Source organism: Theropithecus gelada, chromosome 12 (assembly GCF_003255815.1).
Source record: "Theropithecus gelada isolate Dixy chromosome 12, Tgel_1.0, whole genome shotgun sequence".
NCBI lineage: Eukaryota > Metazoa > Chordata > Mammalia > Primates > Cercopithecidae > Theropithecus > Theropithecus gelada.
This window is the reverse complement of record NC_037680.1, coordinates 44,056,871-44,083,830: the sequence shown is the minus strand read 5'-3', so window position 1 is coordinate 44,083,830 and position 26,960 is coordinate 44,056,871. Positions and strand designations below refer to the sequence as shown.

The window sequence follows — 26,960 nt, the reverse complement described above, 5'->3', positions numbered from 1 at the left end:
AAAAACTGTGCGCTCTAAGGAAAACTCCATTGCATGGGGGTGGCTCTGAGGACTACTGTTAAGGTGAATGATGTGTTATACAGCTCACACTTTCCCAATTCTAAGGCAATAGTTGAGGTGACAGCCTTAGGCAGCATTCATAGAAGTGGGAGGATGCAAGATCAATTTTTTTCTAAGGGAAAAAAAGTATCTTCTATAGTCAGTAAATATTTTATAATTGCTTGGCACATCTCACAACATACTGCTTAGATCAAAAGAATGTTATCTACAGAGATGTTACTTGGAACATTATATTATACAAAACTATTGCCTGTAGCAGTGCTGATAAATAATATTCAAATCCATCATTTAATCTTAAAATAATTTTCTTAGCATCTCATATTACAATGTGTCCCAGATAACCTCAAAGGAAATGTTCTGTCATCCACTTTCACAAGTGACACCATTTCTCCTGGTGGGGTCTTTGGGATTTCACATCAAGGAAGTATGGAATTGAGGTGCTAACCATATGCAGGGGCCAGTTAATACTTCAATGATTTGGATGTCAACTTAATTATTTCTTTTGATCAACAATGGCAGCAGACTGCTTTGTTGTCTGGATATGCAGAATGATACATCATTTACACATAGATAGACCAAAAGAAAAAAAAATTTGTGTATTGGTGCTTCATTACTTTATTTGCATGAGTATATGTTAGAAGGAAGCTGATTTGCCATAATATTGCCCATCTCTGTACCTCTGTCTATCTAAGTCTCCAATAATCACTAATATATAGTTTCTGGATTAAATTAAGATACATAGAATTTCAGTATACTAAAAAATGTACTATGAATAACAGTTATGAAGGAGTTACCCAAAAGAATGGGCTTTCTTTCCTTAATGTGTTTCTGCTTGGACTGAAGAATCTTTACAGGTTTGTTACTGGATATTTAGAAAATAAATGATTTCTATAAGCTTCGACATTCAGATTAAGAATACAAGCTCATTACTAAAATGTGGATTAATTCGCAAATCATAGGCAAGCCAGGTATCAGACACCTAGTAGGGTACTGTGGAAATAGTCAAATTTGCAACACGACATTTCTTTGGCTGGATTTTATAAACAATGATCCATCATAGCTTACAATATGTAACTTTCTATATCTCAATGACCCATGATGGTTTATAATGTGTAACTTTCTTTTTTTTTTTTGAGGCGGAGTCTCGCTCTGTCGCCCAGGCTGGAGTGCAGTGGCCAGATCTCAGCTCACTGCAAGCTCCACCTCCCGGGTTTATGCCATTCTCCTGCCTCAGCCTCCGGAGTAGCTGGGACTACAGGCACCCGCCACCGCGCCCGGCTAGTTTTTTGGTTTTTTTTTTTTAGTAGAGATGGGGTTTCACCGTGGTCTCGATCTCCTGACCTTGTGATCCGCCCGCCTCGGCCTCCCAAAGTGCTGGGATTACAGGCTTGAGCCACCGCGCCCGGCCCTATAATGTGTAACTTTCTATCTTTATTTCTTCTGGAGACAATGTATGTCCCAGAAGGGGAGATTACAGGCATACTTTATATTTGACGTCCTGTGGCTACTTCTTACCTCTAATCATTTTTGAGCATATGTACAACTTACATCTTAATTAGAACTTCAAACTTGTGAAAATATTGACTAAGAATACTCCTTGCTCTCACCATAGGCAGGCCAATGGAATTAAAAAATACAATGACAGAATGATACGACAGAATCGTTAAACCAGGAAATTAAGGACCAGAAAAGTAATTTGCCCAAGTTTAGACAGCCAATCAATGGCAGGGTTGCAACTAGAATCCTAGATTGGTGCCCTTTTTACTGTATTAATGGACTATTAACATTTAAAGCTTGATATTCAAGAAAGACTTGAAAACCATTAATAAGATTCTATTTAAATATTTTCTTATTTATCATGAATATAGCCTAACCCCCTCGTTTTAAATGAAGACACAAAAACACAATAGAATTACACAACTTAATAGATCCAGTGTTAATATCAAATTTATTGCTCCAAAAAGTAAAAGTGTCAGTTCCTATATCACTAACATTTTGCATGTTCGGTAAAATGTCCTATTCTGAGCTCTAACAACCAGATCATTCCTTTGAGTCACTGGAGTATATGTTCTCTCTTTTAGTTCCCCCTCTCTGCCTTAAGAAGTTTCAAACACAAATCTCACTGCGTGGCACAGTGACACATGAAACACGGCAGACTGCTGACAACCGAAAGCCAAAGGGCATTAAAGCTTGCTTTAAACAAGATCGTTGAAAAATCAGTTTTAAGTTCATACAATGTCATATCATTAAACTGTGTTTTCATTTATGAAATATGACTGCCATGCCAATGCTATTTTGTTTTAGCAGTGCTATTGTATGGTGAAAATGTTTCAATATCATACAATAGCCTAAAGCACATTTTAGTTAAACTTTATTGAAATACTTATGATATTATGGATCTCTCAGCTTAATTTTCAAATGGATTTACTAAAATTCATTGGGTTGCTCTATCCATGAGCCCACTTCAATAGCAGATCTACAGGGCTAGAATTTTCAAATATGCCACTTACTGGTCTTATTCTGTATCCAAAGAAGTATAATATAGGGTCCTGTGTGTGACAAATACTTGCCGAAGGTTGACAAAGGAAGCAGCTTTGCTGATTCTGACTTCCTGCTTTGTTCACCATAGCCACTACTACTGATGTATTCTGTAATTTGTTTCTATTATTGGCCCAGCAACTATGGGGAGAGACTTCAGAGAGGTGAGGCAAGCAAACCAGGAATGAATCAATGGTGGAGGTATCCAAAAGAAAAGAAAAGAAAAGAAAAAAAGAGTGGAATCATGTCATTTGCAGCAACATGGATGATCATTATACTAACTGAAATAAGCCAGGCCCAAAAAGACAAATATTGCATGTTCTCACTTGTATGTGGAAGCTGAAAAAGTTGATCATATAAGACAGAGGGTGGAATGATAATAACCAAATACTAGAAAGGGTGTGTGGATGGAAGCGGGGATTAAGAGAGGTTGCTTAATGAGTACAAGCATACAGTTAGAAGGAATACATTCTAATGTTCAATAGCAGAGTAGGGTGACTACAGTTAACAACAATGTATCGTATATTTTAAAATAGCTAGAAAAGAGGACTTAAAACCTTCCCAGCACATACAAATGAGAAGTACTTGAGGGTGATGGATACTGAAAATACTCTGACTTGATCATGACATGTTCTATGCATGTAACAAAATATCACATGTGCCCCATAAACGTACAAATATTATGTATCAACAAAAAAATAGGTAGAGACATCTGACTTCTCTGGGCCTTAGTATAATGGTGCTGGTGCTGTGGTCATCAGAACATTGGTGACAGAAGAATCCCCATGATGTTTTAGTCTCCTAAAGAGTAGCAGAGTGATTTCAAGCCTTTCTATTTCACTTAAACACCATATATGTGCACCACAAAGTCGAAGTGAAAGCAACAGAAATCCGTCTTGATTCAGAATAACAGTTGGTGTCTACGTTTGCTCCCCCTACATATTCCTGCAGACATGCGTGAGAGCCAAAATATCGAACAAACCGGAATAGAATGGGCACTAACTAATCAGGGTAGCTGGGAGCAGCTGTAGGGGCATACTACTGAGTACCTACCTTCTATTTATTATTATTATTATACTTTAAGTTCTGTGATACATGTGCAGAACGTCCAGTTTTGTTACATAGGTATACACATGCCCTGTTGGTTTGCTGCACCCATCAACCCGTCACCTACATTAGGTATTTCTCCTAATGCTTTCCCTCCCATAGCCCCCTACCCACTGACAGGCCCCAGTATTTGATGTTCCCCTCCCTGTGTCCATGTGTTCTCATTGTTCAACTCCCACTTATGAATGAGAACATGTGGTGTTTGGTTTTCTGTTCTTGTGATAGTTTGCTAAGAATGATGGTTTCCAGCTTCATCCATGTCCCTGCAAAAGACATGAACTCATCCTTTTTTATGGCTGCATAGTATTCCATGGGGTATATGTGCCACATTTTCTTTATCCAGTCTATCATTGATGGGCATTTGGGTTGGTTCTAAGCCTTTGCTACTGTGAATAGTGCCACAATAAACATATGTGTGCATGTGTCTTTATAGTAGAATGATTTATAATCCTTTGGGTATATACCCAGTCATGGGATTGCTGGGTCAAATGGTATTTTTAGTTATAGATCCTTGAGGAATTGCCACTCTGTCTTCCACAATGGTTGAACTAATTTACACTCCTACCAACAGTGTAGAAGCATCTGAGTACCTACTTTCTTACAGAGCATGTCTTCAGCTTGGTGAAGAAAGGGTCTTCCGAATTTCTAGGTGGGGGTAAACCAATCCCCTTTATTTCACCATTATCAGAAGGTGCTCTGCTCCTGCCCTGCCATGCTCTCCTGCCAGGTAAGAGAAGAACCAGTGATGATTAAAGTTAATATTGCTTTGAGAGTCTTAATCTCCTCAGCTGCTGACAAAGTTGCTTTTACTCTACTCAGTACTTAGTCCAGTTCAATTTCTTTTTTAATCTCTTTAGAAAAGGTGAGGTAGGTTTTTGTTGGGTTTGTCAAAGATCAGATGGTTGTAGATGTGTGGCATTACTTCTGAAGCCTCTGTTCTGTTCTATTGGTCTATATCTGTTTTGGTACCAGTACCATGTTGTTTTGGTTACTGTAGCCTTGTAGTATACTTTGAAGTCAGGTAGTGTGATGCCTCCAGCTTTGTTCTTTTTGCTTAGGATTGTCTTGGCTATATGGACGCTTTTGGTTCTATACAAAATTCAAAGTAGTTTTTTCTAATTCTGAGAAGAAAGTCAATGGTAGCTTGATAGGGATAGCATTGAATCTATAAATTACTTTGGTCAGTATGGCCGTTTTCACAATATTGATTCTTTCTATCCATGAGCATGACATTTTTTCCATTTGTTTGTGTTCTCTCTTATTTCCGTGAGCTGTGGCTTGTAGTTCTCCTTAAAGAGGTCCTTCACATCCCTTTTAAGTTGTATTCTTAGGCATTTTATTCTCTTTGTAGCAATTGTGAATGGGAGTTCACTCATGATTTGGCTCTCTGTTTGTCTATTATTGGTGTATAGGAATGCTTGTGATTTTTGCACATTGATTTTGTATCCTGAGACTTTGCTGAAGTTGCTTATCAGCTTAAGGAGATTTTGGGCTGAGACAATGGGGTATTTTAAATATAAAATCATGTCATCTGCAAACAGAGACAATTTGACTTCCTTTCTTTCTATTTGAATACCTTTATTTCTTTCTCTTGTCTGATTGCCCTGGCCAGAACTTCCAATACTATTTTGAATAGGAGTCATGAGAGAGGGCATCCTTGTCTTGTGCCAGTTTTGAAAGGGGATGCTTCCGGCTTTTGCCCATTCAGTATGATATTGACTGTGGGTTTGTCATAAATAGCTCTTATTTTTTGAAATACATTCCATCAATACCTAGTTTATTGAGAGTTTTTAGCATAAAGGGGGTGCTGAATTTTATCCAAGGCCTTTTCTGAGTCTATTGAGATAATCATGTGGTTTTGTCATCGGTTCTGTTTATGTGATGGATTACATTGATCGATTTGCATATGTTGAACCAACCTTGCATCCCATGGATGAAGCCAATTCGATCGTGGTGGATAAGCTTTTTGATGTGCTGCTGGATTCAGTTTGCCAGTATTTTATACAGGATTTTTGCATCGATGTTCATCAGGGACATTGGCCTGAAGTTTTCTTTTTTTGTTGTGTCTCTGCCAGGTTTTGGTATCAGGTTGATGCTGGCCTCATAAAATGAGTTAGGGAGGATTCCTTCTTTTTCTGTTGATTGAAATAGTTTCACAAGGAATGGTACCAGCTTCTCTTTGCACCTCTGGTAGAATTAGGCTGTGAATCCATCTGGATCTGGGCTTTTTTTGGTTGGTAGGCTATTAATTACTGCCTCAATTTCAGAACTTGTTATTGGTTTATTCAGGGATTTGACTTTTTCCTGGTTTAGTCTTGGAAGGGTGTATATGTCCAGGAATCTATATATTTCTTCTAGATTTTCTAGTTTACTTGCATAGATGTGTTTATAGTATTCTCTCTTTCCTTCTTTATTAGTCTGGCTAGTGGTCTATCAATTTTATTGATGTTTTCAAAAACCTGCTCCTGGATTTGTTAATTTTTTGAAGGGTTTTTCATGTCTCTACCTCCTTCAGTTCTGGTCTGATCTTAGTTATTTCTTGCCTTCTGCTAGCTTTTGAATTTGTTTGCTCTTGCTTCTCTAGTTCTTTTAATTGCGATGTTAGGGTGTTGATTTTAGATCTTTCCTGCTTTCTCCTGTGGGCATTTAGTGTTTATACATTTCCCTCTAAACACTGCTTTAGCTGTGTCCCAGAGATTCTGGTATGTTGTGTATTTGTTCTCACTGGTTTCAAAGAACTTATTTATTTCTGCCTTAATTTTGTTATTTACCCAGTAGTCATTCAGGAGCAGGTTGTTCAGTTTCCATGTAGTTGTGTGGTTTTGAGTGAGTTTCTTAATCCTGAGTTCAAATTTGATTGCACTGTGATCTGAGAGACTGTTTGTTATGATTTCTTTTCTTTTGCATTTGCTGAGGAGCGTTTTACTTGCAATTATGTGGTCAATTTTAGAATAATTGCGATGTGGTGCTAAGAATGTATATTCTGTTGATTTGGGGTGGAGAGTTCTATAGATGTCTATTAGGTCCACTTGGTCCAGAGCTGAGTTCAAGTCCTGAATACCCTTATTAATTTTCTGTCTTGTTGATCTGTCTGATATTGACAGTGGGGCATTAAAGTCTCCCACTATTATTGTGATTATTGTGTGGGAGTCTAAGTCTCTTTGTAGGTCTCTAAGAACTTGCTTTATGAATCTGGGTGCTCCTGTATTGGGTGCATATATATTTAGGATAGTTAGCTCTTCTTGTTGCATTGATCCCTTTACCATTACGTAAATACCCTTCTTTGTCTTTCTTGATCTTTGTTGGTTTAAAGTCTGTTTTATGAGAGACTAGGATTGCAACCCCTGGGTTTTTTTGTTGTTTGTTTTTGCTTTCCATTTGCTTGGCAAATATTCCTCCATTCCTTTATTTTGAGCCTATATGTATCTTTGTATGTGAGATGGGTCTCCTGAATACAGCACACCGATGGGTCTTGACTCTTTATCCAAGTTGCCAGTCTATGTCTTTTATTTGGGGCATTTAGCCCACTTACATTTAAGGTTAATATTGTTATGTGTGAATTTGATCCTGTCATTATGATGCTAGCTGTTTATTTTGCCTGTTAGTTCATGCAGTTTCTTCACAGCGTCAATGGTCTTTACAATTTGGTGTGTTTTTGCAGTGGCTGGTACTGATTTTTCCTTTCCACATTTAGTGCTTCCTTCAGGAGCTCTTTTAAGGCAGGCCTGGTGGTGACAAAATCTCTCATCATTTGCTTGTCTGTAAAGGATTGTATTTCTCCTACGTTTATGAAGCTTAGTTTGGCTGGATATGAAATTCTGGGTTGAAAATTCTTTTCTTTAAGAATGTTGAATATTGGCCCCCACTCTCTTCTGGCTTGCAGTGTTTCTGCAGAGAGATCTGCTGTTAGTCTGATGGGCTTCCCTTTGTGGGTAACTCGACCTTTCTCTCTGGCTGCCCTTAACATTTTTTCCTTCATTTCAACCTCAGTGAATCTGACAATTATGTGTCTTGGGGTTGCTCTTCTCAAGGATTATCTTTGTGGTGTTCTCTGTATTTTCTGAATTTGAATGTTGGCCTGTCTTGCTAGGTTGGGGAAGTTCTCCTGGATAATATCCTGAACACTGTTTTCCAACTTGGTTCCATTCTCTCCATCACTTTCAAACAATGGGGAAAGGATTCCCTATTTAATAAATGGTGTTGGGAAAAGTGGCTAGCCATATGCAGAAAACTGAAACTGGACCCCTTCCTTACACCTTATACAAAAATTAACTCAAGATGGATTAAAGACTTAAATATAAGCCCTAAAACCATAAAACCCCTAGAAGAAAACCTAGGCAATACCATTCAGGACATAGGCATGGGCAAAGAATTCATGACTAAAACACCAAAAGCAATGGCAACAAAAGCCAAAATTGACAAATGGGATCTAATTAAAGTAGAGAGCTTCTGCACAGCAAAAGAAACTATCGTCAGAGTGAACAGGCAACCTACAGAACAGGAGAAAATTTTTGCAATCTATCCATCTGACAAAGAGCTAATGTCCAGAATCTATAAGGAACTTAAACAAATTTACAAGAAAAAAACAAACGAATCCTTCAAAAAGTGGGTGAAGGATATAAACAGACACTTCTCAGAAGAAGACATTTATGCAGCCAACAAACATATGAAAAAAAATAAAAACTCATCCTCACTGGTCGTTAGATAAATGCAAATCAAAACCACAATGAGATACCGTCTCATGCCAGTTAGAATGGCAATCATGAAAAAGTCAGGAAACAACAGATGCTGGAGAGGATGTTGAGAAATAGGAACGTTTTTACAATGTTGATGGGAGTGTAAATTAGTGCATCCATTGAGGAAGACAGTGTGGCGATTCCTCAAGGATCTAGAACTAGAAATACCGTTTGACTCAGCAATCCCATTACTGGGTATACACCTAAGGATTATAAATCATTCTACTATAAAGGCACATGCACAAGTATGTTTATTGCAGCATTATTCACAATAGCAAAGACTTGGAACCAACCCAAATGCCCATCAATGATAGACTGGATAAAGAAAATGTGGCTCCTATATACCATGAAATACTATGCAGCCATAAGAAAGGATGAGTCCATGTCCTTTGCAAGGACATGGATCAAGTTGGAAACCATCATTCTCAGCAAATTAACACAGGAAGAGAAAATCAAACACCACGTGTTCTCACTGATAAGTGGGAGATGAACAATGGGAACACATGGATACAGGGAGGGAACATCACACACCAGGGCCTGTCAGTGGGTGGGGAACTAGGGGAGGGATAGCATTAGGAGAAATACCTAATGTAGACAAGTTGATGGGTGCAGCAAACCAGCATGGTATGGGCATGCCTATGTAACAAACCTGCATGTTCTGCACATGTATCCCAGAACTTAGAGTATATCAATAATAAAAAAGAGATTAAGTAAAAAAAAAATAAAAAGAAAAAGAAAGAAAGAAAAGAAAAGGAGAGGTAGGTGAGAGAGAGAGGAAAGAAAACTAATATTTGTAGTTATTCTACTCTAAAAAACTACTATTCAACTAAGACAACTAAGAAAAATATATTCCAGTAAAAAATTTTAAAATTACATTATAAGGGTGAACAGGACTATTTAAACAATCTGTACTTTAATTAATTAATTAAGAATCCAGATTAGTAAAAATTTTTTTAAAATCCAGATTAGTATTAGACCTCTTTTAGAATTTCTAGCAGGTTTTCCAGTTTCCACCAGAAAACCCCATAAAAATACTTATCTATTGGGTTATCCTGCTAGATAAAAATCTTAGAAAGCTCTAACATTAATCTGGATTTTCAAAAAAGGCAAATTGTAGAATCTAAGGAGCAGGTATCTTAATATGTTTTCTATTCATATCAATGGCAGGTGTATGTGGCAAACATTTCTCTTTCCAGATGTTTGTGTCCTGATAAACCCTTGTTTTCTTTATGGTCAAATCAGCGTCTTCAGCAGGCACTCTGCACAGAATCATTGGTTTCAGAACACGATGCCTTGTCCTATTCAAAGGAAGAGTCTCATTTGGAGAAACACTAATAATTTTGGCTAAATAGCTTATAATAATTAACTTAAAAATATTTGGCTGTGACTTTTATTTAAACATTAAAAAAGAGTTAAAGCAATATATGAATATGGTAAAAAAAAAACTCAAATAGTATTGAGCAAAGCTAAATGAAAAGTAAAATCTCTTTTTCTTTACCCCCAATCCTAGTTCCTCTGAAAAATAAATGATGGTTGATAGTTTCTTTTTCATTCTTTGAAAATAGGAAGAAAAGGAAAGAACGCAGGAATGAAGGAGAGAAATAAGGAGCAAGAAAGTTGTACACGATGGGATTATTCTGTACACTCCTTGGCATTTTGGTATATTTGTCCTATAGTATTTCTTGGAATCTGTTCCCAATCAATGCATTTGGATCATTCTTTCAAAGTTTGTATTATGATAATTTTTGAATGTATAGAAAATTACAAAGTTTGGTACATAGCGCCCATATGCCCCATTTTGATCTAAATTATCAATGTTTTGCCCTATTTGATGATTTTATCTTTCAATCATCTATCTAGCTTTTTTTTTCTGAATAATTTCAATGTAAACTGCAGATATCATGACACTTCACTCCAAAATCCATCAGCACTTAGTGCTTAAAACTGAGAACAACATCTCGTATAGCCATTTCTGTATCTAACAAAATTAATAATTATCAAATATAATAATAATTAATAATACCCAGTGACTACCAAAATGCATCCAATTATTTCCCAATTGTCATCAACTGATTTCTGTAGAACTTGTATTTCATTAATGATCACATCTTGAATTTGTATGTCAAGTTTTTAAAATCTCTCCTAATCCAGAACAATGAGCTCCTTCATACATTTTTTAAAGATGACATTGACTTTATGAAGAGATCAACCCTGTTTGGTTGTTTCCTCAGGATGTCGTTTAACTTGTTCCTCTACTCCCTCATCTTCTGCATAACTAACCAATATGCCTATATTTCATGCATTGCGGTAAGTGTATTTTGCATATCTAATCTCATTTAATCCTTACAACAATCCAGAGATACTAATTATACTAGTACACCTATTTTACTGATAAGAATATGGAGGTTAGAGAGGTCAATTCAATTCTCTAAGGTCAAATATTGTCTGTGTTCTCTTCCCTGTTCTTTCTACGTATGTCACATGTAGTTTTGTCTAGTGTCATAACATTTAGAGTTGGAAAACACTTAATTTTACATATCAAGAAAAAGATGCCCAGAAAGACCAATTGTGTGATATGGCTAGTCATGTAATTATTTAGTACATAATTTTCAAATGCAAAAAGCACTTAATGAGCTGGTGTCACCAGGAAAGGTCAGCTGGCTTCTCACAGGGTGGCATTACTTTTGTAAATCTGCCAAGGTATAAAGCAGTGTTTACAAAGTGTGGCATACAAGATAATTTTTGATCCATGCACAAAAAGTTTTTATTTCTGTAGTAATTTATTCTAATGCATCTAAGGGAAATAACATAACTAGTTCACTGACCTCAGATATTAATCTTTAATCTGAGACTCAGTTTAAAAAAGGGGTGAGTTAATTTAGAGAAAAATGTTAATAAAACAATGGTTCAGAGGGTATTATTATATTTAGAGCAATAAAATTATGACAGAAGAAAATGAACCCATAGAGGACCTTATTTAGGATGAGCTCATGTTAACTTAATTCATGTATGAAAATAGAGTGTATATTTATTAATTCATGATGAGAAATAAAACAGTTATGTGCGCTGGAACTCTATGTGATGAATAAATTATCTGCCCATAGGTTGACCTCAAAATTAAAACAAGGGAAAATTATTTAAATGATTCCAAAGTTTAATAACTTCAGACCAAATATGTCCAGTTCAGCACTGTTCAGAAAAGTTCTGGCCTTGCCAATGGGACTTTTACACCAAAGCTCCTCTGTTAAAATTTATCTGTCTCTTAGACATTACAAGATGACTGATTTTCTCTTCTGGTTGATTAGGTATGCTGATATTCAATATTGTTACTGGAAAACCATATCTGAAAATCCATTTTGCCTAAGGAATCATTACATATCTTGGCTCCAATCCATCCTCTGTTGGCTATACAATGTAACTCAGAGAGGTTATTTTTATTTTCCTTATGTCCCATTTATGGTAGGCTCCAAATATTAATGGTAGATACTAGTGACCTTGACCTAGATTGCTAGACTCTGGCACATTTTCTTCTATACCATGTGCCCTATGCAAGTAACTTCCACAGAACAAATAAAATTTCCCACACTAATAAATCTGAAACCTATAAAATTCATGATATGACATATCATCTCACTCCACTGAATACATATATTTTTATTAAAATATAGCCCTTTACTGCTTATAGTTAACACAATGAAGACGGAAGCCTGACAGCTTGCTACCAAAGTCCCATAAAGTTTAGAGAATTTACCCCCAGGCCCATGCCTCCACCCTCTACTTTGTTATGTTTACCTAGTTCAGTAATATTACAGATACAAGTTAATTTGAGTGAATTCTTACAACTATTTATACTCAGACAATGGATTTAAAAATGAGAATTATTGAATCCACTAGCTTGCTTATCTTTTATTTTTACCATTCTACAGAAATCCTGCTGGTGGCTGTGGATCAAGGTGAAACCTGGAGGCCAAGCAGGTTCATCTTCAAAGTTTGTATCTTAAAAGATTGGCCACATATCCATCTGTGATTTGGATGGAGGTCAGATATACAATCTGAGTTTTTATTGAATGGTACTACAAGCCAAGTTTCCAAATAGGAATAATGACTGTAGAAGCAAATATCGCAACTCTGTCTCCTAAAAGTTTACTCTAACAGACCTTAAATGGAATTAAAGTGAAATCATAATGTGTGCTGATACACAAAGGTCACTTCCATGTAAAGGGTTTTAGTTTATTCTCTCCAATTTACAACGGAACAACAGGCTAAAAAAGTCGTTTGGGGTCAAAAACACAATGTACACTGTTAAGAAAATGAAGAGACAAGCCACAGACTGAGAGAAAGTATTTGCAAAACACATATATGACAAAGGACTTTTCACCAGAATATGTAAATAACTCTCAAATCACAATAATAATAAAACAATAATCCAATTTTTAAAAATGGGCAACAAAGTAAAATGGACACTTCATTAAATAATTGAGGCAGGTAGAAAATAAGCACATCAAACGTTATTCAAAATTATCAGTCAGCAGAGGAATGCAAATTCAAGTCACAATGAGGTACCACCACATACCTATTAGCATGTCTCATATATTCATGTGAATCTCATAATGGGTTAAAAAGTTTGACAATAGCAAATGCTGGCAAGGATGTAGAGCAACTAGAACTTTCACATATGGCTGGTAGGAACACAAATGGGCACAGCCACATCAGAAAATTGTTTGGTAATTTAACATTTTAAAAATTTAGCATATACTTCTCATATGACCCAGTTGTTCCACTCCCAGGTATTTATCCAAAAGAAAAAAAGATATACGTTCACATAAAACCTGTACACAAATATTTATAGCAGCTTTATTCCTTATTGCAAAAATCTCAAAACATTTCAAATGTCATCAAGTAGAAAAGGGAAAAACAAATTGTGGTACATTCATACAATGGCATACTACTAGCAATAAAAAGGAAGAAACTCCAGAGACATGCAGCAACATGGATGAATCGCAAATGCATAATGCTAGAAGAAAGATGCCAGACTCAAAAAGTTATATATTATATGACTCAATTTATATGTCATTCCAGAAAAGGCAAACTGATAGAGACAGAAATCAGTTATCAGTTGATTGTCTGGAGGGGACAAAGGGGAGAGGTGGGACTAATTATAAAGGAGCATAAGAAAACTTTTCACTGTAATGGAAATATTCTACATCTTGATTGTGGTGATGCCTACACAGCTGTATAGGTCTGTTAAAATTCACAGGACAATATATTTTTAAAAGCAAACATTAGAATAAAAACTTACACACACACATACACACACACATTATAGATTACATAAACTTGAATTATGGAGACCTGAGCCCCGGTGACCCCAAACTGTATTTAGACCAAAGTGCACTATGCTGGGCACTGGAAATAAAATGAGGAGAAAAAATACACATAGCCCTTGCCTTACTGGAGCATTCATCTAGGCAGATATCAATGAAATCACTGTGTAAATGTGAAAACATACACTGTGATAATTGCTTTGTGTTTCAAAGAAAACTACCCAAGTGAAGGGTTTTAGGATCAAGAGACTTTGCACCCCTTTCTTCTCTCTCCCTCACCTTATTAGCATGTTAATATGTTAAGAACCCCAAGAGTCTCTGCTGTGACTATAAAGATGCTTAATTGAATATTTACTATATGTATTTGGTTGTGAAATTTTCCTATTAGCATCTTACAGAATATTTAATACTACATGTAAAGAGACATAGGAATAAATGACTATATTACATTTTTTCAATTTTTAACTTTCCTTATTAAATTGATATTAACAGAAAAATAGCAAACAATCCAAAACCACTAAGAGGGAAAAGTATATTTCCCTGTTTTGTTTTTTTTCTGGGTCTCTGGATAAGAGAATGAATCAGGAACTAAAAAGAACTGTATGTTCTCTCCAGATCTATTTCTGATGAAATCTGCCTGTTTGGCAACATTTTCAGCCTCAAAATACATTATCCAGACATCCAAATTCTTGACATGGAATCATAAAGCAATCTTGATTTTTACTTGATAGGTTTATTGTCCTATATTGCAGGACGGGACAAATGAGTAAACACATTGATATCGTTGAGTACAAGGCTTCTTACTGTGAGATAAAGAAGATACACATATTTAATGGAGGAAGGCAGAGAATATGTATGTAGGTTTGGATTAGAATTAGAGATTTCAGTATTATTTATAAATGTATTATTTAATTTAAAATTTAAAAAATCTTGATATGGCTAAGGTCCACTGTCACTTTAACACCAAAAAATAAATATGGTACTTACTTAAATAGTTTTTATTCTGCTCATGACCAACTTCATGTTTCTTTTCAAATCACCTTCTCTTTTTCCTTTTCCTAACCCCTTTGCTGTACTTTCAGTTGAGCTGAAAATTGTTCCCTTCAAAGTGAAATTGTTTTGGAGTTTTCAGCAGACATTGCTGTGGCTTAGGTTATAGTCTAGGTGAGTCTAGTCGTTGATTCTTCTGTCATCTAGGATGGTTTTTAATTTATATGAATTAGCTTCAAGTAGAAAGCAGACATTACAAGTATCTCTACACACATTACTACAGCCTCGTTTTAATGTGCCACACCCAAATATAATTCTGCAGTCAATGGACAGTCATTACATAAATTAAAAGGGGGCGGGGAAGGAAACAAATGCCAGTTTCCAAAGATCAAAAAGAAGAAAATTAATTACAAGTAAATTGCAGAGAAACTATAGTTTGCAATGAATCATGCCATACAGTTAATTATAACATGAGTCTAAAGCTCTCCTTTGACATGGAAAATAAATAATCGGGTATTAGTGGATTTTCCCTTCTGAATGTGAAAATAAATATCAGGGTGTGGGTTGATTTGGCTTAGTGTTTTATATCCAATTTCTTCTTCTGACAGTTGGCCTTTTCAAAATTTTTTTTTTTTTTTTTTTTTTTTTTGAGACGGAGTCTCGCTCTGTCGCCCAGGCTGGAGTGCAGTGGCGCGATCTCGGCTCACTGCAAGCTCCGCCTCCCGGGCTTACGCCATTCTCCTGCCTCAGCCTCCGAGTAGCTGGGACTACAGGCGCCCGCCACCACGCCCGGCTAGTTTTTTTTTTTGTATTTTTTAGTAGAGACGGGGTTTCACCGTGTTCGCCAGGATGGTCTCGATCTCCTGACCTCGTGATCCACCCGTCTCGGCCTCCCAAAGTGCTGGGATTACAGGCTTGAGCCACCGCGCCCGCCCCAAAATTTTTATTTACACTAATCAAATAATCAGAGGAACACATGCCTGTTTTGTGTTGCTCCATTAAATACTGCTTGGTCAAGAAAATTTTTTTAGCCCATTACATAATATTTAAAAGCACTCCAAATAAAGGAATGACAAAGCTGTTATAAAAGTATTGAACTGGTGAAGGTCAGAATGATTGTTGCCAGGTTAGTACTTCCTCAAAGGTTAGCCTTCCATTTTTATTTCTATGGCATTTTGTGGCATTTGGAGTTGCAGACTGGTCTATATTTTTTAAAAAATCAAAAAGCACATGACTTGGATTTTAAATTGTTTGAAAGAAAAAGAGGGAAGGGTTTATACTTTTCCAATTTACCTGCACTTTAGTCTGTAGAACTCCAATTTTTTTCCCCTGAAGTTCAAGGCACCTCCATGACAAGTTATTTGTAGAAAATAAAAAAAATCTATATTTCTCATGATGCATGCCTGAGATTTATTCTCCAATTAGGCCTAGCCCTCTATTCTTTATGGAATGAAATTTGGCCCAAGGGAATGGTAAATACTTTAGGCTGATAGAAAATCACTAGCCAGTTGATCAGTTAGGATTGACCAATCTTTATATAGCTATTCAGTAATTTTTTACATAAAGTAGGTAATTATAGGTTATTTCCTAGTTATAAATACTGGATGCTCTTCATGAACATTCTTCATATGGTTTGTTGCAAACAACATTCTAAAGCAGAAAGAACTTTGCAAAAAGAACAAATAAACTACAAGAAAATAATGCCTCCAAATCCCCCCTTTCAGCATGGCAAACCAAAGAGCGAATCCCACCTATTTAAATCTGTACTTGAAAAGTGATTGGTAGTCATAAAATATAGTGGATATAAATTTAAATTTGGGAGTTAGACTGTAGTAAAATTCTAGGTCTAGTTAACTAGTTGTTTGACCTTGGGCAAGGTACTTAAACTCAGCTTTCTCACAAATAAAACGTTCATGTCTATGTTACAAAGTTGCTTTGAACGTTAGCTAAAATATGTAAAACGCTTAGCACATATGTAAAACGCTTAGCACAGTGCTGGCATATAAAATATGTGAACTTTTTCACTTTACTGAAGTTCCTATGAGTTTCATTTTAACTGAAGTTCCTATGAGTGTTTAGTTAAAATTTCCTTTCCTGTTCTTCACTACGCTGTCCTAAGTTACTTTGGAAAACTGTAAGGATGCCTATTAAAGAAAGCTGAAGGTCAGTTCTTGCTTATGAGGGATTTCAATCTTCAGGGGTCAAAGATTAGAATTTCATCAACATGTCTTTCCAGAAAATCTGAGAGAAAGAACTTGGTGGTGAAAATGCATCTGAACTTGCTTACCTGTCAACTCTATTTCCCATTATTTTAACATTTTTAACATCTTAGTTTAAGGCCTGTTTCTGGAAAACACTCTGGCCATTGCAGATTCTATTATTTTGTTTGGAATATTCTTAGCCCATTGGATCTTGACTTGTCTAAATTATATGCACCCTTCAAAACTGAGATCAGATCAGATGATTTCTCTCCTTTAAGACTTTCCAATACCCCAGAAAAGTATCCATTTTTACTTCACTGGTGTTCTGGTAGCAGTTAATACCATTTCTAAAACACTGCCATGTGTTATAGTTACGTGTCTGCATTTTTATCCTGCCTAAAATGTTGAGTTCATATATTAAATACATCCCTTAAGTCCAGTGAAAACATCTTGCTACACAATATTCACAGTTGGTATTCAATTTAATTTATGTTCAATTAGTCAGAAATGACTATGTATTTTTCTTTGTTAATTATTATACTTTAAGTTCTGGGATACATGCGCAGAATGTGCAGGTTTGTTACATAGGTATACACGTGCCATGGTGGTTTGCTGCACCCATCAACCGGTCATCTACATTAGGTATTTCTCCTAATGCTACCCCTCCCCTTGCCCCCCACCAAGCCCTGGTGTGTCATGTTTCCCTCCCTGTGTCCATGTGTTCTCACTGTTCAACTCCCACTTATGGGTGAGAACATGCGGTGTTTGGTTTTCTGTTTTTGTGTTTGCTAAGAATGATGGTTTCCAGCTTCATCCATGTCCCTGCAAAGGACATAAACTCATCCATTTTTATGACTGCATAGTATTCTATGGTATATATGTGCCACATTTTCTTTATCCAGTCTATCATTGATGGGCATTTGGGTTGGTTCTAAGTGTGTGCCTCAAATAAACATATGTGTGCATGTGTCTTTATAGTAGAATGATTTATAATCCTTTGGGTATATACCCAGTAATGGGACTGCTGGATCAAATGGTATTTCTGGTTCTATATCCTTGAGGAATAGCTACACTCTTCCACAATGGTTGAACTAATATACAACTCCTGCCAACAGTGTAAAAGTGTTCCTATTTCTCCACATCCTCTCCAGCATCTGTTGTTTCCTGACTTTTTAATGATCGCCATTCTTACTGGCATGAGACGGTATCTCATTGTGGTTTTGATATGACTGTGTTTTCAAAGCAAATACTTTTTTTTTTTCCTAGCGGAAAGAATGTTAACTATATATAACAATATGTTTGAGGAGAATCAAAAGATTTTATAATCTTGACTGTTTCATCTTGAGTCCATGATTACAATTCACACTCTATAGTCATTTTGGTAACTAATAAAATGGGTGATGCATTATCTCATTTTGTGTCAGATTAATACTGACTGCCCTAGGTTTTACCAATGACTAGATACCTTAGAATGTCATCAGGATACCTTTGCTTAACATAATGCTTTTGCATATTTTAATGTTGAATATTAAAATATCATAGAAATAATTTTTTAGTTCATCGAAGCTGAGGTGCCACCAATTGTAAGATGCATTTCCTTTTTAGAGATATTAAAATGTACAAATATGTGTATCTTACAAATGATGAAGTATGAAATAAAAAACTTCTTAATGGTGGTTCATATTAAGATGCTTATGAGTCCAAGTTACAGAAGACTCAACCCAAAATGTCTTAAATGCTAAAAACAATAAGCTGCAGATACAATTTCCTCTGTAGGTTGGTTAATTCGGGCATTAGAAGGTGGCAACATATACTTCAATTTTTAATATATTTCCTCAGGGCATGGCCTGTTATCCTCATGCTTAAACTGCTATAGCTGCAAGATGGCTTAGACATCTCCTGGCACCGCTGGCTCACTGAACTCCACATTCAGAGATGTATTTTTTTCCACATGTCTCGTTTCATCTGGAAAATCTTTCTCAGAAGTTATCACAACAGACTCAAGGTTCTCTGGCCAGAGTTGGATCACATGGCTTTCCCCAAGTCAATCCCTAGCAGAGGGGATGAAATGATCATCACTGGCTAAAGTGGTTCAATTTCCAAACTTCTGGGGCTGGTGATACAATTGTCTTTCCCAAGAACGTGGACATGTGGAGGAGATTATGTGAACAATACTGAACTACTGCTAAGAAGAAAAGGGTAACAATTTGAGCAGGCAATGAATGTGTATGATAGAATATGTTTATGTATGCCTCTGCTGATGTATATACTTCTGTATTAGTCTGTTCTCATGCTGCTAATAAAGACAGACCCAAGACCGGGTCATTTATAAAGGAAAGCGGTTTAATTGACTCTCAGTTCTGCATGGCTGGGAAGGCTTCAGGAAACATACAATCATGGTGGAAGGGGAAGCAAACACATCCTTCTTCACAAGGCAGCAGCAGTTAGAAGTGCCAAGCCAAGGGAGAAGAGTACCTTATAAAACCATCAGATCTTCTGAGAACTCACTGACTATCATGAGAACAGCAGCATGGGGGTAACCACCCCCATGATTCAATTACCTCCTACTGGGTCCCTCCCATGAACATGTGGGGATTATGGGAACTACAGTTCGAGATGAGATTTGAGTGGGGACACAGCCGAACCATATCAACTTCTAAAGAAAGTTCTTTGCTAAAGTAATATGTTTTGCCTCAATTGCTTAATCTTTATAACAGAAAGCTCTTGGAGTTCCTTTGAAGTGAAAAGAAGTCTTATAATTAGTGGCAGAAAGGTTCATCAATGACTAATTTCTTCTTAAAAATCCCTCTGATAAAGTAATAACATTTTAATTAAATTGATTGAAAATAACTCATTGGCCAGGCAAGGTGGCTCACGTCTGTAATTCCAGCACTTTGGGGGTCTGAGGTGGAAGGATCACTAGAATTCAGGAGTCTGAGACCAGCCTGGGCAACATATGGAGACCCTGTCTCTACAAATAAATATATAAGCCAGATGTGGTGGTGAGTGCCTGTAGTTCTAGCTCCTCAAGAGGCTGAGGTGGGAGCATTGCTTGAGCCCAAGAGGTCAAAGCTGCAGTGAGCCATAATTATACCACTGCACTCCAGCCTGGGTGACAACATGAGACCCTGCGTCAAAAAAAAAAAAAAAAAAAAAGAAAAAGAACTGAAAAATATAAAAGATGGGAACTTCATAAATATCCCAATTGCAGCTAGCATTAAGTATTTTAATACACTAAACTCTCTACTATGAAAATGAAAGAAAGTATCCTTCAGCTTGATGGTGGTGGGAGGGGAACATCTTTTTGAGGCTGTCTGGATGATGATAAGGTTAATAAATTTGCATTTATAGGCTGATCAGTATTAATATTACAAGTTGGTGAATAAGACATTTTCTAACAGATAATGATTTAACAGCCATTGAAAGCCTATTAAATATATGTCAAAAGAATAAATGAATTAAGCCCATATCTAACTAAAAGTTTTGAAAACATGGCACTAAATGGTCCATAAAAAGGACATTTGTTTACAGTATGAGAGCTGAAGCAGGAAGACAGGGCATTACCTTGTTAGGTCTCCGCTGGGAATGTGTGCATTGATTGGGTGGCTCAAATTTTTCACTGCTCTGTGACTATGAAAGTGCCACAAGTTGTGGGCATATTTTGGGGTTACAAATAAATCTTAGTAAGTAGGTGAATTTGCAAATATAAAATTTGCAAATTTAAAATTACAAATATAAAATTTGCAAATACTGAGAATTGACTGTACTTTCAATCCTATGATGCCTCTGCTTAAAATCACTAATGATTTTGTATTTTGCTAAGAAAAAAATACAATCCCAAATTCTTCAGACAGCCTATAAAGATCTGTATAACTTGACTCCAGCCCCCTCCCTCTGCCTGTTCTCTAGTTACTTTCTCTTGTATACTATGGGTTAGCCACATGGGCTATTTATCAATTCTAGTTACCTTCTCATTGTATTTACGGGTTAGCCATGAGCTATTTAGCAATTCTATGGACATCCCAAGTTTTCCCTGCCTGCAGTCTCTCAGATACTTTTTTACATTTTTACTTACACACTGCAATGCCTTCTCCTCTTTCTCTCCTACACACATGTAACAAATACTGCACGCACACTCCTCACATCGTTGGTTCCTCCTTGTCCATCAGATCTCAGCTAACGTATTATACTCTTTGCAGACATGATTTTCCTAACGATTCACTTTAAAGTTGATCCCTCCTGTTAATATCCTTCATAAGATCCTCTTTGAGCTTTTTAAATAGCTTAATGTGATGAATAGTTAGGTATTTGTTTGTTTAATGTTTATCATCCTTACTAAACTGTAAGTTCTGTGAAAATAGTTCCTTTTTGATTACCAGTGCATACCTATTCCTAACATCATATCTGGCCACTGCAGTGCCTTAATAAATATTAGCTGACTGACTAAATGAATTAATAGTGCTTTTAAAATTTAATTAGTTTTCACTACACAGAAATCTCACACTTGACAACTGGAAGCTGGACAAAACTTACTTATGTGAGACTTAAACCATCTGTATTGGGACCTTTGCATATAAACATGTGTGACAGAATTGTCATAAAATATCTGAAAGATGCCAGTTTATCAAAATCATGAAACCAGTTAATATTATTTCTTAATTTGGTTTGTTAGCCTTCATGCTTTATTTTCTTTCTTCTCTCTCTCTCTCTCTATATATATATATATGTTTAAGTCTTTAAAAATATATTCAGATACAGAAGTGTTCTCTCAAAAAGTAGCTATTGGCCGGGCACGGTGGCTCAAGCCTGTAATCCCAGCACTTTGGGAGGCCGAGATGGGCGATCACGAGGTCAGGAGATCGAGACCATCCTGGCTAACACGGTGAAACCCCGTCTCTACTAAAAAATACAAAAATACTAGCTGGGCGAGGTGGTGGGCGCCTGTAGTCCCAGCTACTGCGGAGGCTGAGGGGGGAGAATGGCGTGAACCCGGGGGGCGGAGCTTGCAGTGAGCTGAGATCCGGTCACTGCACTCCAGCCCAGGCGACAGAGCGAGACTCCGTCTCAAAAAAAAAAAAAAAAAAAAAAGTAGCTATTATGGTCAGGCACTCCACTGGATGTCAAATGAATGAAATAGACCTAGTCCCTGTTCCCATGCAGTTTAATTCTAGTATGTTGGGGGATAGCCAAGAAATGATTATATAAATTTATATATACAGACTATAACAGACTATCAATGATTATACACACATATATAACTGCAAATTATGATATGTGCTAGAGAGTAAAGTAAAAGTGCTAAGCAGGTATTCAATGCGGAGAGGACGGGGGAGCCAAAAATATTTCTGAGTTGGAGTTGTACTTGTGAGAGCCATCAATAGTATAACCTATAGAATAAAACAAAAATCTAGAAATGCATACTGATAAAATAAATGAGAGAGAAGAGAAAGATGTTTTTTAACAGAAAAATGCCAACTAATAAATGTATTGGGAATAATGGAATTAGAAAATCATTTGACAACTACCATAGTAATAAATTGTTTCAGGCAAAAGTAGTATGTAGGGTAGGTGAGAAACATTACATTTACAAAGTCTCAAAGTATTTTCCCAGAACATCTTTACTAATTAGAAAGAAAAAAAAGGTAACATTAGAGTGCATGAAGCTAGCAAAAAATTTTAATCAAATGATCAATGTTAACATCATCAGGAAAGGAAAAATATATAATTTTCTTCTTGATGTACTGAGAAGGATACAACTCCATTTCTCTGAAATATCCATCAAAATATTAACTTGAATCTAATCATAAGTAACAGACTAACTCTGAGAGACATTCTATTAATACAAAATAAATGAACTGTATTCTTCAAAAACAACAGAAGTCTAAGAAATTGCTGTGAGTACAGGAGGTTAAAAAGACATGAAACCAAATGTAATATATGACACTGAATTGACCTAGACTAGAACATTTTTTTGTTATGAAGAACATTAGTCATATAATTAATGAAATTTGACTAAGATTTGTAGATTAGATAGTAGTAATGTTGCACTGTTACCTTTCTTATTTTGACTATGGTTTTGTGGTTATATAAGAAAATGTCTCTGTTTTTGGAAATACATGTAGAGGTATCCTGGAATAAAGGCATGTCATATCTGTACTCTCAAAAGGTTCAGAAAAATTTATATATACATGTATCTAATATAGCAAACATGCTAAAATGTCAGTAGTTGAGTACTATGGATGAAATGTACATGGGAATTCTTTGTCCTGTCTTTGCAATCTTCCTGTAAATCTGAATTTAATAAAAAGCTTAACAAATATTCTCTGGTCCAATATGTTTCTCAGAAATTTTGTATTAGAAGAAATTATTGAAGCATTAGCCATTAAGAATCCAAAACTGAGTTAATATCTCAAGTAAGGAAGTGAAATAAAGGTTCAAGGAAGAGATTTTCATAGAGAGACAGGTAACAAGAAGGAAAATTAAGTTCTAAAGCATTTTCTACATTTGCTTCTGTTTATTTTTGTTGGTTTGTTTTCTGCCATGGTAAAATATGAAGGTTTCCACTCAGATTTACACAAGAACTAAAGTAAGAGAAAGCCAGGAAGTGGTAAATAAAAACTTTTAATCCAACAGCAAAAGATCTGACAAAACAATAAATGAAGAGAAGCCCATTATAACATTCCTTTTAATTATCTAGATTCAAATATGCTAGAGGCAAAACCATGGGAGGCACTGCATTGAAGAGGAAATCAGGAAGTTGGGCCCAGCTCTTTAATTATAGCCAAGTGGTGTGGAGTAGATTAGAACCTTGATGCCCCCCACTTTCCTCATTAATTAATTAAGTAAATTAGGCTGGGTGATTTTTAAGGATTTAAAACTTTCCTTATGGTTCTAAATTTCTATGATCCTGTACCTCCCAAATTAGAACTGATAAAAGAATGTAGTTAACTAGAAATGTGGGCTAGCCTATTTCTCCAATAAAAGTTTTACAAAGGTTTTTTGTTTTGTTTTACTGTATTAACAAGAAAATTCAGTTTCTATGGCAGATACTGCTGTGGCCTACCTAACACCCCTTTTCACTTCTAATAGAACCCTAATTCTGTATAGGTGGGAGCGGAATAATGGGCTATTCCTTAATCACAATGAAGGTGAATCCTCTCCCAGCTCCAGGGGGTGACTCATAATTGTTCTAAGCAAATTAGGTCTCTTTGCCATTGATAGGTTTAAGAGTGAATATGTGAGTTTTGCCTATAATAAGCCGAAGTTTGCTGAGATGAAACAATTATGAAACATGTTCTTTTCAGATAAAAAGATGGAAACTCACAAGAAGAAAGCATTTCTCCTTAACCCTTCCATTATTTTTTCTGCTTTTAATGTGGATGATGAATGTGATCGTTACAGCTTAGGCAGCTATCTTATGACCATGACGCTTTAAGTTTAAAAGAGAAAAGCCAACATACGGAGGGTGGGACACAGGAAAACAAAAAATTCCTGGGTGCTTAATGCTAGCATATAGCCACTAGATCAAGCTTGAAACTGCCTACTTCCAAAAGTCAAGTTATTTGATGTAATCAAATACTTTTATTTTATAATAGACCATTGTTTGGTTATTATATTTCTTTCAGCCAAAAGTATTCCTAACTGACATGATTGTCTGCTTCAAAGCTTTAAGTAATACATAATCTTTTCAGATAGAGGAGATTTGAATCAATTCAAAGTACTATCAAGAAAGATGTAGCTGTATTTTTTTCTGATTTTATAAGAATTACACCCTAATTTCAAATACCCCAGAAAATACAAGAAAGTTTACAGGGAAAAATAAAGATTCCTGTCAACCAGAATTACCATTAACATTTCAGTATATATTCTTGTTATTTATTTATTTATTTTTTTGAGACAGGGTCTTGCTCTGTCACCCAGACTGTAGTGTAATGGCGTGATCTCGGCTCACTGTAACCTCTGTCTCCCGGGTTCAAGCGATTCTCAGCTTCCTGAGTAGCTGAGATTACAGACATGCACCACCACACTGAGCTAGTTTTTGTGTTTTTAATAGAGATGGGGTTTTACCATGCTGGCCAGGCTGGTTTCAAACTCCTGACCTCAAGAGATCCATCCACCTCGACCTCCGAAAGTGCTGGGATTACAGGTGTGAGCCACTGCACCTGGCATACATTTTATTATATATTCTTCCTACAGAGACATAGATGTGCATGCTTTTGCATGCACGCATGCGTGTGCTCTCTCTCACACACACACACACACACACACACACATATATACATACCCTTGCTTAATAGTTTCCCCAGGGCAGTAATTACTGGGTCAAAGTATGGGTGATTTAAATTATTTTTATACAGTTTGCAAAATTGCCCTCTAGAGATGTACTTATCTATCAACATAAGAGTTCCTATTACCACGCTCTTCAGGAGATTTATTAAACATTTGAATCATTACTGCTCTGAAATATTAGATATTCAATCTCCTTTTATTTTTCAGTATTTGATAACCATTACTGTTTAACATTTTCTAAGGATTTATAAACTAAAGTATTCCCTCCTTCTTTCTTTGTAAAGTGCTTTTTGTTTTGTTCTGTTATTCTACTGAATGCTTATCTTGAGCTTCCTGACCATGAATAACTCATAAATGTTGAGTGGCATATGTCAGAATGTGCATAGCACAGTCTCAACAGCCAATCTACCTGTGTGCTGGGTTCAAATTCTGGCTTCACCACTTAGTACTGTCTACTTTGGGCAACTAAAAACCTTTCCACACCTCAGTTTCATTGCTTGTAGAATGAGGATAATAAAGTACCGACCACATGGAGCTCATGGGAGGATTAAGTGAGTTACCACATTAGGGCACTTAGAATACTGCATGACACGTGCTAAACACTACATAAGACCTGGTTATTATTATTATTACTCTTATCAGAGATATTAGTATTGTGTCCTAAATCTTAACATTTATTGTTTGCTTTTCACATTTTTATTTTTATTGTTTCAATGACAAAAATTGTATATATTTATGGTATGCAACATGTTTCGATATATGTATACATTGTGGAACAGCAAAATAGAATTGACAAATTCATTACTTCGTATACTTATTTTTAGTAGTGAGACCATTTAAAATCTACTTTTCTAGTGATTTTTAAGCATACAATACATTATTATTAACTGTCATCACCATGCACAATAGACCTTCTAAACTTATTTCTTCTAACTTAAATTTTGTATCCTTTGGCCAATATACTAATATCTCCCCAATTCCTACTCTCCTCACCCTCCACCAGGCCCCAATCCCTTGGTAACCATCATTCTACCCTTTGTTTCTATGAATACGATTTTTTCAGGTTCTACATATAAGCGAGATCATACAGTATTTGTCTTTCTAAGTCTAGCTTGTTTTACTTAATGTAACATCTTCCAGGCTCATCCATGTTGTGGCAAATGACAAGATTTCCTTTCTTTTTAAAGGATGAATAATATTCTATTGTGCATATACACTACAATTTCTTCATCCATTCATACATTGTTTTTTAAATTTTTAAAAAGTGTCATGTAGCTCAAAGTTTTACATTTTCATGTGGTTAATCCAAGGTTATTTTCACTTGTTACTTCTTGCTTTGGTAATATGCTTAGGCAGTCCATTTTCAAAACATTATTTATTTTTAAACTTCTATGTTTTATTTTAAGATTTATATGTTCTTATTTTTAACATTCAAATCAATCTGAAACTTCTTTTATTTAAGAGTAACCTATGGGTAAATCAATCTATCTATCTATCTATCTACTTACCATCTACCTATCCATCCATCTATCTATTTATCTATTTTTGGACAATTGCCTCTATTTGATTTACCAAATATTTTATCCTTTTGTAATGTATTTGAAATGTTTATCACATTTTGCATTTGCATTAGAATTATAAATCCAATTTGCATTTAAATTTTAGTCAGCTTCTGGATGTTGCACTATGTCCCACTGACATACAAATTTCTGAAA

The 26,960-nt window shown here is 35.9% G+C and overlaps 1 long non-coding RNA gene and 1 other non-coding gene across 2 annotated transcripts in view; one reads left to right on the top strand and one right to left on the bottom strand.

Annotated features, from left to right (window-relative positions):
* LOC112636654 overlaps nt 1-26,960 on the bottom strand; it is a 236,283-nt gene that overhangs the window by 6,237 nt on the left and 203,086 nt on the right. The window lies entirely within an intron of this gene.
* LOC112636792 lies at nt 9,408-9,467 on the top strand. The gene has a single exon (XR_003122267.1). It is a non-coding gene; the product is annotated as a U7 small nuclear RNA (small nuclear RNA).